Source organism: Dermacentor albipictus, chromosome 1 (assembly GCF_038994185.2).
Source record: "Dermacentor albipictus isolate Rhodes 1998 colony chromosome 1, USDA_Dalb.pri_finalv2, whole genome shotgun sequence".
Lineage (NCBI taxonomy): Eukaryota > Metazoa > Arthropoda > Arachnida > Ixodida > Ixodidae > Dermacentor > Dermacentor albipictus.
In genome coordinates this window covers 463,176,333-463,188,882 of record NC_091821.1, presented here as the reverse complement: position 1 = coordinate 463,188,882, position 12,550 = coordinate 463,176,333, and the positions used below count along the sequence as shown (strand labels likewise).

At 50.3% G+C, this 12,550-nt stretch overlaps 1 protein-coding gene across 5 annotated transcripts in view; it reads left to right on the top strand.

Moving 5' to 3' along the window:
- Positions 1 to 12,550, top strand: part of LOC135905592 (phospholipid-transporting ATPase ABCA3-like) — a 226,287-nt gene that overhangs the window by 65,041 nt on the left and 148,696 nt on the right. The window lies entirely within an intron of this gene.

The window sequence follows — 12,550 nt, the reverse complement described above, 5'->3', positions numbered from 1 at the left end:
AGCGTGATTCAAAACACAAGGATTTAATCTCCCCTTTCGGAAGACTTTTCTCTGCTTCCTTTTTTAAATAACGAGGTGTTGATCCAGAAATATTGTTACGGGTAATGTTAAAGCGGCTTTATTTGAGGGACGAGATTGATGGTGAAGTCAAGATGGCGTCCCGAGGCTGCACACGCTAACGTCTTCTTTCTCTTCTGCTCGCCCGGCTAATGCCGTAGCAATCCCCGGTTGCCAGACGAAGCCCACTGGGCAAGTCCAAATCACTCGGAAAGCGTAGGGTGAAACGACGGGTGCTTAAGACAGGCAACATGTACTAACTGGGTCCGGCAACATGTACTAACTGGGTCCGGCAAGACCGACGACCAGTGGACGTCAAGCGTGCCACCACGTACGTCAAGTCACTCAAGCGATCTACAATGACGAATGGGCCCGTGTACTGGGGTAAAAACTTTTCGCATAAGCCACGTTTACGTTCCGGAGTCCATAACCACACAAAGTCTCCTCTAGCGTACGAGACAGACTGGTGTCGGCTGTCATAGCGCTCTTTCGATCGGTGTTGCGATGCCACAGTACGAAGGCGAGCGATACGCCGGGCTTCTTCGGCAAGACAAAGCGTCTTGGTAACAGAGTACTCGCTGTGAAAGTCAAACGGTAGTATAGTCTCAATGCAGCTTAGCGGTGAACGTGCGTAAAGGAGATAAAAAGGTCTGTAATCGGTCGTCTCATGCTTTGCAGTATTATAAGAATAGGTGATGAAGGGGAGCACGTCATCCCAGCCCTTGTGATCGGAAGATGCGTACATGGCGAGCATGTTAGTTAGAGTTCTGTTCGTACGTTCTACAAGCCCATTTGTCTGAGGGTGATAAGGCGTTGAATGACGGAACTGTGAACTGCAGAGACGAAGCAGTTCTTCTACGGCGTCCGGAACAAACAGACGACCGCGATCGCTAATGATGACAGGGGGGGGGGGGGGGGGGGCATGTCGAAGAACAATGAATCGAAGCAAAAAGGTTGCAACGGACGCAGCTGTTGAAGATGGTACGGCTGCCGTTTCCGCGTAACGGGTCAGATGGTCGACACATACGATCACCCATCGGTTGTCGTTAGATGATCGGGGAAATGGGCTCAGAAGATCGATACCAACTTGTTCCAATGGCAGGCGAGGCGGCGGCAGAGGTTGGAGAAGACCTGGCGGAGCGGTCGTAGGGCGCTTGTAGCGTTGACATTGTTTGCAACTGGCGACGTAGTGCTTGACAGTGTCCCGCATTTTGGGCCAGTAAAAACGCTCCTGTGTCCGGTTCAAAGTTCTGATGAATCCTAGATGGCCAGAGGTGGCATCGTCGTGCATGGCTCTCAGTATGTCCGTTCGCAGACTCTGCGGCACCACCAGAAGGAAGCGTGCGCCTTTAGCTGAATAATTGGTCTTGTAAAGCAGGCCGTCCCGGACACAAAATCGACTGGTGGCTCCAGGACGCGATGCGGCTACAAATAGAGGTTCCAAACTAATATCATTTTCCTGCTCTGCTTTGAAAGTCGTCGAGTCTGGGAATGTAGAAGAAATGGGAGCAAAACAGTCATCAAAATTGTCTGCGTCACACTCCGTTGTCGTCAGAGGAAGGCGAGAGAGACAGTCCGCATCTGCGTGGCGATGCCTGGACTTGTAGGAAATAACGAAGTCGTACTCCTGCAGTCGAAGAGCCCAACGTGCCAGTCATCCACTCGGGTCACGGAGATTCACCAACCAGCATAACGCGTGGTGGTCAGTAACGATAGTGAACGAGCGTCCGTAGATATAGGGCCGAAATTTGTGGACAGCGAAAACAGCTGCCAAGGATTCTTGCTCGGTCACAGTGTAATTGCGTTCCGCCTTACTCAAAGAGCGACTAGCATAAGCCACAACGTGTTCAGCTCCGTCATGACGTTGCACTAGTACGGCACCGATGCCGATGCCACTGGCTTCAGCGTGCACTTCCGTAGGTGCGGATGCATCGAAGTGACGCAATATGGGCCCTGAGGTCAGTAGAAACTTTAGCTGGTGGAACGCGTCGTCGCAAGCCGATGTCCAGTTGAAAGGGACGGCTTTTTGGAGAAGACATGCTAGGGGGTACACCACGTCAGCGAATCTTGGGACGAAGCGCCGAAAATACGAGCACAGGCCCAAGAAACTCCTCAACTCCCGCACTGACTTCGGTGCTTCGAAGGAGCTGACTGCCTCAATCTTCCGTGGATCTGGCCTCACACCGTTTTCGTCGACCAGATGCCCAAATACCAACGTCTCCGTTTCCCCGAAACGACATTTCTTGGAATTTAGGATCAAGCCGGCTTTTTTGACACAATCCAGAACAAGACTGAGACGGCGGTTATGCTCACTCAATGTGCTGCCAAAAATCACCACATCGTCAAGGTAGCACAAATAAATTTCCCATTTAAGTCCTCGGAGGATAGTATCCATGAATGGTTCGAATGTTGCTGGCGCGTTACAAAGGCCGAACGGGATAACGTTAAATTCATAAAGAGCATCGGTTGTCACTAAGGCCGTTTTCTCCTTATCGTCTGGGTGCATGGGTATCTGCCAATACCCTGATCGCAAATCCAGTGATGAAATGTAGGCCGCAGAATGTAAACAATCGATGACATCATCAATTCTAGGAAGTGGATACACATCCTTTTTGGTGACTGCATTCAGTTTCCTGTAATCAACGCAAAACCGCCATGATCCATCCTTCTTTACTAAGATTACTGGTGCTGCCCACGGACTAGAGGACTCTTGAACAACACTTTTCCGCAGCATGCCTTTCACCTGTTCAGAAATAACGGTCCTCTCTGTTGCAGAAACGCGGTAAGGCTTTTGCCGAATGGGGTGTGCAGATCCGGTGTCTATTTTGTGGTGACCACGGGAACGAGGGAGTGTAGCCTGCTTGTCGCCTTGTGCGAAATCGAATACAGAAAGATGTGCCCTCAAAACTTCTGCGAGAGCGTGGTGCTCATGTGAGGGCAGCGCCTTATTGATCAACCATAGGATCTGCTCTTCAGAAGTGCTTTGGTGAGGATCGCTAGTACGAAACTACTCCTCCTCGCTTAGAACTGTAATGGAGCTGTAAGCAATCTCGTCAAATTCAGCGAGCTTCATATCACGCGGAAGAAGAGCAGGGACGCAAGAACAATTGAAAGCCCACAAATTTGAGACGCCATTCCCTACTCTCACGATATAGCTTGGTACGAGTACATCTTTCTTTGCGCAGCTCGACGTAAGTGGCTGGAATTGCGCGTCAAACGATGAAAGGTCGGCAGCAGCGAAGTTGACAGGGATACGTGACAGCGACCAAGGCGGTACCAGCAAATCCTTCGAAACAGCAGAATAGTTTTTCACTGGTAACGATGTGTCGGCAAGGGTGGCGAGAAGCGCGCTATTCAAAGTAATTTCGCCTGTGACACAGTTAACGGATGCACCACAATCCTGAAGAAAGTCAATCCCGAGAATCACGTCATGAGTGCACCGCGGTTATACGAGAAATTCTGTTTTACGATCTTCTCCTCCGAACAAAACACTTGCAACACAAATACCAAGGGGAACTAGGCACTCTCCACTGACACCACGAAACGTCACATCACTATTCCACGGGAACATAACTTTCCGACCCAGCCTCTCCTTGAAAGTCACACTCATGACGGAAACGGTAGCACCAGTATCCACTAATGCTGTTGCAGGTATACTATCAATTATCACACGCACTTTGTTCTTCGCCATCATAATAGGCAGAGGAGTATTTCGCAGAGACGCAGACTGTCCGGCGACCTTACCTCCATCGGTCGCGCCGGCTAGTTTCCCGATGGCGGTGGTGACGCAGCACGTCGCCGTGGTTATGGTGAACGGCGTTGGCGACTGGTTGGAGGCGTCAGGCTGCGGTCTGAAGCTGGCGAGCCACTCCTTCTACTATATTGATGGAAGGTATTCCGGGGTAGCGCGCCTGTGGCGTTTGCACTATCAGGGTCTGTCGGCCAACGGCCGTCATAACTGTCACGTTCAAAGTTAGGCCAAGTTGGTGGTGGGCCATATCTTGCTGTCTGTCGGCGCCGGCGACAAAAGCGAGCAATGTGTCCTGAGGTGCCACAGCTGTAACACACAAGCGATGCGCGACCGACGTTGTAAACCTCGGGGTCAACCCTGGGACGCTGCGAATAATAAATGCGATCTTCCGAATTCCGATTCGGGGTCTTAGTTCGACGAGTTCGTTGATCATGCGTCACGTCGTCGGGAAAGGTACGTCAGTGCTGTCGCAGCTGATCGACTCGACACTCTGCAACGCCCGGCATGGCAGACAATGGGGACACACCAGATGCATGTTTTTGAGGTTGGTTGGCAGCCCGCCCAAGCTGTTCGACATCCGCCCCTTTGGTGTGTCTTTCAAGTTCTTCGCGAACAATTTGCCTTATAGTTGCGGCAAGGTCAAATTGAAAACTGTATTTGGCATTGTCTTCAACGCTTGCCACCGTTGTGACATTTGCTAACCTGCCGAACTTAGGCGTGATACGGCGCAGCTTCAAGGCCTCAAATGTGCGGCAATGCTTGATGAGGTCGGCGACCGAGGCGAGACTCTCCTTGCCGATTAAATAATTGTACACATCCTCGGCTATGCCTTTGAGAAGGTGTCCAACCTTGTCCTCTTCGGACATTCGAGGATTGACCGTTCTGCAAAGCTTCAGGATTGCCTCAGTGTACGTAGTACAGGTCTCACCTGGGACTTGAGCGCGCTGCAGCAATGTCTGCTCCGCCCACTTCCTTGTCGTGGTGGAATCGCCGAAGCACTCGGTAAGGTGAGTAACGTAGCTGTCCCACGTTGTGCAGATATCTTCATGGTTCTCGAACCCCAATAGCGCAGTGTCTGTAAGGAACAGAACCACATTGTCGAGCTGAGCCATGGAGTTCCAGCCATCGTACTTGCTCACACGCTTGTAGTGGGTGAGCAATTCCTCCACGTCCTCGCCGAATTTTCCTAAGAAAGGGCGGGGCTCCATCTGATGCATCCAGGCGCCGGTTGTTTGCACTAGAGCTGCCAGAGAAGGCTGTTGGTCACCGCTGTGGGACATCGGGATCTCAAGTGGTGTTGGGGGCAGTCGAGCGTTGCGTCGGCTCCGGCGTGGTACTTGCTGCAGCAGCTCCGTCGTCTTGGTCGAAGTACCCCGCACCTCCACCACAAAACTGTTACGGTTAATGTTAAACCGGCTTTCTTTAAGGGACGCGATTGATGTTGAAGTCAAGATGGCGTCCCGAGGCTGCACACGCTAACGTCTTCTTTCTCTTCTGCTCGCCCGGCTCATGCCATAGCAATATTTTCACAAACAACAGTTAAGTTTGTTAATTTTCCCTTTTACTTCCTGTTTGGCGGTTGCCTTGGCTCTCTCCCTTAGTAGATCGCTTAACTTCTTATCTCTTTGAGACACTTCTTTCCAGTTGCCAATTTGGACGAAAAGTGTTGCACAATTAGGAAAAAGCCAGATGACGTAACAGCTGACAATCATATTGTTTATGGTTTTAGTGGTTATTGCAGGGTCTCATCACGGACGCTGTTTGGCATTTCTTTATTTTCCACCTTATCTTACCCATATCGTGGGTATGTGCTTCCGAGAATCTGCCAGCGTCGCGGCGAGCCGTCACTCGAGGAAATAATGAAGCAAAAGGAAAAGTTTAACGAAACTGGCGTTTTCTCCGGCCGCAACTCGTTCCTCGAGCATACAGAGCAGCTGACTACAAACCGAATCCCTTTCCTGGTCCCTGGATCAGTCTAAACAAAGAAAGTTGAACTAACAAAGCAAGAGCGAGCGATACGCGTGATCGTTGAATAGATGGTGACAACGTAACTCATCTTGAGTTAATCGCGCAGGCACCGAATCGATGAGAAAACTGGCCTTCACGCCCCAGGAGATGCCGTTAACTATCGCCAACCAAAAGGAGTGAAAAAATTGACAACCATTCTACTCTGTGAAGATGGAATGGCAGCGAGAGCTGACGACAGTAAAAGCTCCCAAACGAAACGCAGTGCTTCACCCACGTATGGCGAGTGCTTAACGCCTGGTTCACCTCCACCTTGGGTCGGCCCGGCATTGCACTACCTTCGAATGGACCCAGGTGTGCGAAGCGCTCAACGCCTGCTTCACCTCCGCAGCGGGTGGGCCCAGTATTGCACTATGTTCGGAATCGGCCCACGTATGCGGAGTGCCGAATGCCTGCTTCACCTCCGCCGCTGTTTGACCCGACATTGCACTACCATCTGGGCGACCCTCGGCGGAGTTGAAGCAGGCATGAAGCACTCCCCATACGTGGGCCGATCCCGAAGATAGTGCAATACTGGGCCCACCCGCGGCGGAGGTGACGCAGGCGTTGAGCGCTCCGCACACCTGGGTCTATCCAAGGTAGTGCAATGCCGGGCCGACCCACGGTGGATGTGAACCAGGCGTTAAGCACTCCCCATACGTGGGCCCATCCCGAAGATTTCGAAGGGCGCGTTGCAGGTTCCCGAGCCCACAGGGGTTTGTGCCATTGAGCTTGGACCCTTTTTGCACTATCACTACGATCGGCCCACATGATGATTTTGTCTGTTGACGGATGACGAAAAAACTATGTAAGGTTAGTGATATACAGCTCTCGCTGTAAAATGGATCAAAATGTTGACTGCAGAATAGATTGATTTGTCAGCGCTTTGGGAATGTTTGTGTGGAGTGGGGGTGTGGGTGGGGAAGGGGGGGGCACTACACTTAATTTCGGGGGGGGGGGCGGAGCCCTGGGCCTACCCCCCCTCCCTGGGTACGTGCCTGGCTCCAGTATTCAGAGTTGTCAACCTTAATACCGGCATGTTATCGCCGCAATTACATCATTAAACAGTCACTTGCTATTGCCACGTTGGCTGTAGCTCTAAGTTTTTGGTATTTCTACCTGAAACACTGTCATTCATATTCTACAAGGTGCACTAGACTCATTGAGAACACTCGTATTTCTTACGAGTCATGAAAGCTATTGTAAATGGCGGTAAGTAAATGTGGATTTGACCTGAAAATCTGTTCTAATATATCCTGACGAGCTCCATGAAGAAATGAAGATCAATGCAGAGGACGCCTAACATAATGTCATGACGAGGCCAAAAAGCGACAGTGCTCGCCTTTGCAAGACGGAGCTGGATGCAATAAAAATGTACAAAGGTCATTTAAAAAAATGCTACCGTATTTTTGAGCGCTAAGCGTGGTAGCACCACGCGCAGGCCCAATCCATACTTAGAAATGTACGTTGTCCCCAACCTATAATATTGCTATCAGGCTACATAGGATTTGGGATACAGTCCTTCTATGCTCACAAGCTTACTAGACCTTTTACAGTGAGCAGTGTGCTCAACGCGCACCGGGGGCCACCACAGGCGCGCAGCCATTGAACGCATTCTGAATCGGGCGCAAGCAGGCGTAAGCCACTGCCGGCCGCTCCAGCAACATCCCGCCAAAAGCCGGGGAATCACTTAGTACTATTTATTTGAAGTGTGAAACGGGAGAAGGAAGATGTGCTCATTCATGAATTTCAAAACTTGCGACGGAGACTTGAAAGTGTGGGATGAGAAATGTGAACGAGCTTCATCCGCCTCAGTCACATAAGGAGTGAACTGAATTGAATTTTGAGGTTTTACGGACCAAACCCCGATTTGATTATGAGGCACGCCGTAATAGGGAACTCCGGAATAATTTTTACCAGCGAGGGATCTTTAACGTGCCAACAATGCACGGGACACAGACGTTCTTGCATTTCGTCACCATCGAATGGCGGCCCCCACGGCCAGGATTCGATCCCGCGAGCTTGTGGTTAGCAGCACCTAGCCGCTAAGCCACCGCGGTGGGTTCACAAGGAGTGCCAATGTTCACGACCGTTCGCTATGCACACCTTTCCGCAAGGCGAGCAGCATATGCTGCACCACCAGCTCTGGATAGTTAAGTGCGGGCAATAACCGGCAACCGATTGCCGGCAATGGCGGCCAGGCTAACACCGGCTGCAGCAACAAGACAACGTTACCGCCACCAGTCGCACAACATATCACGGAATATAATTGAACTTCGATAAGCATGCAAGTCGGCGCTTCATCCAACCTATGCAAATGTGACTTGCATACTCGAGCGACTTCACTTACCATAGCAGCGAAGTCAAATGCAGAATAATATAGGCGTGCACTGTGAATTTTCTTTCCGCGCCGGAATTCAAAGAGCTGGCGAGCGATGGCTCCGCCGCTTGCAATATTTCTGTCGAAGCCTGCAGGAATACATTCGAATCAACGTTGTAAGTAATCGGGAAACCGCATAATAACCGTATAGTAATCGTATCAGCACTTGTGACAAGAATGACACTGTGAGAATCAACCATCATGTGTGGTCAGAGCAGGTTACAAAGAAGCATATTCTGCGGACGTACACACGTGTATTGCCAAACGAAGTTGTTGCGCATACAGGTAATGATGACAACAGGCGTACGACCGGAAAGCCTTACAAGTCTAGTGATGTAAAGAGTAGACTAGAGTAGAATATAAAGGGCACAAGCAAACTTCATCTTGTGATGCCGCTACATTAGCCGCCTTCAGTCGGTAGGCTTCCACACAATAAGATTGCAGTGCAAACCGAATGCATGAATGAAACTTAAGTATATACTTAAGCTGCCTCTACAGCTATGGCCACCATTGCGTCATCTACACATTTATATCGCACCGTGAATGTTGAAATAGTGGCTGTCTGAGCCGTGCCTGTGGCCACCGCGGGTGATTTCAAGAAACGAGCAAACGCCGATAAGGGCACGCTGAATGTCGGGCGGGGTCCCGTGAACAAATATGGTGGCGCCCATAGGTATGGTGCTATAAACTATCTCTTAGTTGCGGCAGCACCATGACATAGCAAACATAAGGAGCCGCCCTTTTATTAACGCAGCTCTAACACATTAAAATTGCTACCATTATGTTGTCCGTCATGACTCACCAGCTGGCCATATGACCGCCAGGTATAGGTAAGCTGCGACTACAGCTATGCACGGACCTTTTTCCATTCATTACTTTGGCGATTTTCTGATCGGTAAATGCATCTTGGCCTGATATACAAATATGTCTGCCTTTGCAGTTATTGGCTGCTCATTGTTCCGAAACATCGGGTTGTTTTTGACGCTCAATATAGTTTTTCCTCCTGATATCATGACTAAATGTTACCTTGAGTAAACTAAAACACTCGGGTCAAATTTCCGGAGTCCCCAGTAGGGCGTGCCTCATAATCAGATAGCTGTTTTGGCACGTAAAACTCCTATATCCAATTTATTTAAGGACTTTGTTTCTTATTTCATCTCACAAAAGTGTCAATGTACAGCTGTGTCTGAGCAACTCATACCAAATTGTACGTGTTGCATTCAGGTCTGTGCTGTTCGGTAACAAGTTTGCAGTCAGCGCATCGGATCACCCGCAAGTCCACGTTGTCAATGACTAGTGAACTTGTCTTTTATAAGTTTAGGGACTTCCACTCAATTCCGTGGGTATCGACATAGGATTCGACAGATTTTGGATTCCCTTCGACAATACCGACTACGAAATGGACGCTTTCATATCTTTCAACGTAGAATTTTCTCAGTAGTTTTTAAGCTTGGCGCCAATGTCTCTGGTACCGTGGTAGTCACATTAGTGACACTACTGGCGTTCCTCGTTTTCTTCTCTGTTAAGCTAAAGGCTAAATGGGGACTTAAATAAATTTCTTTGCGCAGAGTCAGCTACACGACTAAATACAGTGAGAGACTAGGAAATGTCGCGTCTTTTTACAGCCATAGTCCTCCTGCTCTTGGCGGCCAATCAACGCTTCCTTCTTGGTAGAGGTGGTGAGGTGATGGCTCGCACTTTAGCGCGCGGATAGTTGCGGCAAACCCTCAAAGCCTGACAGATGCGGCGCAGGTTGTCTCTCCCGGCCTTACCTATTGGGCAGTAACGAGAAGTTCCCGCTTTCCAAGGTATTCGAGCGATGCTGTCTGAGGCTCGCGCATGGCTTCCCTCGCTCATCGCCAGTTTACTTTGTGCATCGGGAAGTGGTTCTCAGGCGGTCACCCGGTATCCCTCAGCGAGCACTCCCTTCGCTATGCAGCAGCTTTTTCACCGAGGATGGTTCCCCACAGCGAGCACTTGCACAACAGTCACAGAAACGAAGTGATGCTGCAGATCACTGCCACATGGGCAAGGTTTCGGGTGGTTTTCAGTGCCGAAGTGCGTCGAGATAAACAGTGGTAGAGTTACATAAGTCTCGTTCATTTGTAAATGAGAATAATTATTTGTAAAGTGAATAGAAGGAGTGCAGTAAGTCGATATCACCTTGCAATTTTGTGTTGAAGCTACCGAAGTGTTAGGATGAGATGTAGGGCAAAGACCTGAGGGTTGCCTGTCCTCTTCTTAGCAAAACCCAGCAAGCTTTTCACTACATAGTCGTACTCGTGTAAGTGCGATGGAAGCGACACACTGTAACCAATTGTTATTTCTGAAAAACTGTAGAAAGCAGCTTATACGAGTACCACCCCAATCCTTTAGACGTGCAGCGGATCCAATGTTGGAAGTTCATCCTATGACGCATGTAATGAATATATTGTTGCAGCAAGAAGACAGGCCGACGAGGGTAAAATAAGGTATATTTACAACTGGTGTGAATGGTGTTCAGCCAACGGCCAGTCTTCGTCGTTCTCTAGTCCATGTTCTTCTTCATTGCCTCCACCATAACATCACCCTGCCGGCGGGCTTAGCTCCCTCACGGGGCAAGTTATAGAGCCTCATTTAATGGGGGGACATGGGGCTTCAGCCTGACGACGTGAACATCGCTGGTGACGTTCGGAGGCACTGAAGGCTGACCGACTGGGACGATCTTGTATGTCACGTCAGACAGTTGACATAAGATCTGGTAGGGACCAGAATAACGGAAAAGTAGTTTTTGCGACAGGCGGACGTGACGTGAAGTCATCCAGAAAAGGTGAAAAAAAGTGAAACCAGGTGAAAAATGGTGGTGTCGTCGCCGAAGGTCATAGCGTTGCTTTTGAGAAGCTTGCGAGACTGTGAGGCGATGACGGGCGACCTCTAGGGCATCGGCGGCTAAGGCAATAGCATCACTAGCGTAACCAATGCTGGGTAATTGCACTCCAAAGGGTAGCAACGTGTCGAAGGGCAAGGTGGGGTCACGGTCATACAAAAGGTAAAATGGTGAAAATCCGTCATTGTCGTGACGGGACGTGTTGTATGCGCAAGTGATGTGTGGTAAGGCGACGTCCCAGTCGCGGTGCCAGCATTTAAGTTAGTGTGTGGTTTAGTCGCTCGGTGAGGCCGTTCGTTTAAGGGTGGTACGCGGTGGCAAGCTGGTGATCTGTAGAACAAGAGCGGAGCAGATCATCGACGACTTTCGATAGAAACTAGCGGCCGGGATCCGTGAGTAACTGGCGAGGGGCGCCATAGTGCAGAATGACGTCGTATAGTGAGAAGTCGGCGACATCTGCAGCATAGCTGGTTGGCATCGCTCGTGCGATGTCATATCTCGTGGCATAATCTGTTGCCACAGCAATCTGTTTCCTTTAATTGAAATTGGAAAGGGGCCAAGGAGGTCGAGGCCCATACGGTAGAAGGGCTATGTAGGAATATCAATTCCTTTAGGCAACCAGCAGGAGGCATAGCAGGGGTCTTCCGGCGCTGACACAGGTCGCAAGAAGCTACATAACGGCGCACAGAGCGATAAATGCCGGGCCAGAAGAAGCGGCGCTGCAGGTTTTAGTAAGTACGAGTGATGCCCAGATGTCCTGCAGTAGGAGCGTCGTGAAGTTGCTGGAGCACGGCCAGTCGAAGGTGCTTGGGAACGACTAGGAGGAGCTCCGGGCCATCAGGACGAACACTAAGACGGTTTAAAGTTTCGTCGCGCAAGGTGAACATCCGGAGGGACGGGTCATTGGGCGAGGAGCTTAGGCGTTCTATAAGTGTTCGAAGAACAGGATCTTAGCATTGCTCGTCGCCAATATGGAGGAAGCCGGAGAGGAATACAATACTGATGTCCGAATCTGCATCGGTATCGTCCGGTTGATCCACGGGATTGCGAGACAGGCCGTCAACATCTTTATGCAGGCGCCCTGACGTATACATAATAGAAAATGTATATTGCTGTAGACGCAATGCCCAACGCGCAAGTCGTCCAGTTGGGTCCTTCAAAGAGGAGAGCCAGCAGAGGGCGTAATGATCGGTGACGATGCAGAAGCTCCCACCGAAATAGTACTGTCGAAATTGCGCGACCGCCCATACGAGCGTGAGACATTCCCTCTCAGTAATGGTGTAATTTCGCTCGGGCGTGGAAAGAAGGCGGCTGTCGTAAGCGATGACACGTTCTTGGCCTTGTTGAGGCTGCGCGAGGCAGCGCCGATCTCATGACCACTCGCATCACTTCGTACTTCAGTGGGCGCAGAAGGGTCAAAGTGTGACAGAATTGGGGAAGCTCAACCACTCAATCAGGGTAGAGAAGGCTCTCTCCTGCAGTGGTCCCCAAG